Source organism: Myotis brandtii, unplaced genomic scaffold (assembly GCF_000412655.1).
Source record: "Myotis brandtii unplaced genomic scaffold, ASM41265v1 scaffold1077, whole genome shotgun sequence".
Taxonomy (NCBI): domain Eukaryota; kingdom Metazoa; phylum Chordata; class Mammalia; order Chiroptera; family Vespertilionidae; genus Myotis; species Myotis brandtii.
Window position 1 is genome coordinate 1,381,411 of NW_005353666.1, and position 2,382 is coordinate 1,383,792.

The window sequence follows — 2,382 nt, forward strand, 5'->3', positions numbered from 1 at the left end:
TGATATTTATTTTATATGTTTAAATGCCATTTAACAAAGAAAAATCAACCAAAAAAATGAGTTCGAGTGTCACCTCTGACAGCGTGTCAGGTTCGCCATCACTGGCCTGGGGTAAACGAGAAGCTGTGTGCGCCTCGCCCTCAGTGTGCACACGTCTCCGTGTCGGGCCACGGGGGGCGGGGCCGTGGAGCGGGGGCTGCAGCGGGGCTGGGACTGTCCTTGCTGAGCTGATCCCCAGGCGGATGGTCTTCTGTGGCCCTCGCCGTCCCTCTTCCCAGGGAAGCACGGGGCCGACACCGTCACACGTCTCCGTGTCGGGCCGCGCGGGGCTGGGTCTGTCCTTGCTGAGCTGATCCCCAGGTGGATGGTCTTCTGTGGCCCTGGCCGTCCCTCTTCCCAGGGAAGCACGGGGCCGACACCGACTCACAGGACGCTCCCGGCTCCTGGTTCAAATTTCACGAGGAGTCAGAGTCCCCGGAAAGGGCAGAGGCGGCCCATCGCTCTCATCAGCTGGTTTTTGACGAAGGTGCCAAGGTCAGTCAAGGGCGCCCTCCTCAAGCGGTGGCCCCGGGACAGCTGGGAGCCACATGGAGCAAATACAGGCGCTTTCCTCGCGCCACTCAAAGCGTCAACTCGACAGAGGTCACAGGGCCGAATGTAACAGGCAAAACTGTGATACTTTTAAAAGAAATCTTAGTGACCTTGGATTTGGCAAAAAAAATTTTTAAAGGGACCACAAAGCCACAAAGTATAAAAGAAAAAAAAAATCAATAAATTTGACTTCCTCAAAATAGAATTTTTTAAAGGGGCCCCAAAATATAAAAGAAAAAAAAATCAATAAATTTGACTTCCTCAAAATAGAAAAAATTAGCTCTTCAAACCACACTATTATGAAAATAAGACAAGTCACAGGCTGGGAGAAAATATTTGTAATGCAAACATCCGACTTGTACATTCGTGATATAAACAACTCTTACAGCTAAATCCTAAGAGAACAAACTACTGCCGCCCCCAAAAGGGCAGGAGGTTTGAACAGACCCGTCACCAAGTAAGACACATAGTTAACAAATAAGAAAATAAAAATATGCTCCACATAATTATTATGGAAATGCGCATTGGAACCGCGTGAGAACCACTGCACGTCTGTTACAATGACACATCCTAAAGCCCGACTATTAAGTGCTGGCAGAGATGCGGGAACTCTCGCTGCTGGTAGCGACGTAACTTCCGCGTCTTCTCTGGGACATATTTGAGCACGTGGCCCAGCCTCTCCCGCCTGGATACCTACCCGAGAGAAACGGGAATGTTATTCCTCGGAAACGCTGGCCCATGAACGTTCAGAGACTTTGTGATCCCCAACATCTGGAAACAGCCCACGTGCCCAGGAGCCGTGAACAGAGAAGCAAGCTTCGGTGTCTACACAGCGACGTTACTGAGTAATAAGAGAACCAACTGTTGCTACATTCCAACATCCTATATCCTATATAATAAAAGGCTAATATGCAAATTGTCCCATCGGGAGTTTGACCGATCAGGAATTCAACTGCTCGCTATGACCTGCACTGACCACCACGGGGTGGCGCGGAACGAAGGAAGGCCCTGGCCGGCAGCCGGAAGGCCCTGATCAGCCCTGATCGCCAGCCAGGCCTAGGGACCCTACCTGTGCATGAATTCCATGCACCGGGCCTCTAGTTCAATACTAAAATAACTGTGTCGCATAACAGAAGACAGACAATAGTGCATAGCGTATTTATGGCGTATTATTCCGTGTGGCCTATTATGCCCTCTGTCCGGGCTGGGGTGCCCGGCCTGGGACGGCTGAGTTGGGAGGGGAGGCAGAGAGAAGTGATCTGAAATACAGATGTGTAGCCACAGCGAAGGCCTGTGTGGGAAGCTGGAGGGAATGGAGGGGGAGAGGATGTCTGGACGCCATGGCGTGTCCAGGGCCTGAGCTGTGGCAATGGCCCTGCGGGGCACACGTAGGAACTCATCGGGTCGTGTGACTTAATACGGACACTTCATTATGTGTCCGTACGCACCAGGGAATGGTACACGCTTAGGATGGGAAGGGAGTGTCCAGGCGCCCGAGGGTTCGGCAGGTGGCCGTTTGGGTCAGATGGGGGCGTGCGTGGAGGCAGGGAGGCAGCGGTCTGGATGAGGAATCGGGGTGATTGGGGTGACTACTGTGACCAGGACGTGTGGGTTGGTGGGATGGCTCTGGTGACCTTCTGGGCAGGCAGGTGAGCGGTTCTAGCTACAGCGGGCACACCGGCCACGCTGCTGCCCCACAGGCTGGGGTGCCCGGCCTGGGACTGCAGAGCCTCTCAGGCCAGGGCTCCCTCAGGGAGGGGCAGGCTGGGGGTGGGGCTCTGGGAGGAAGGG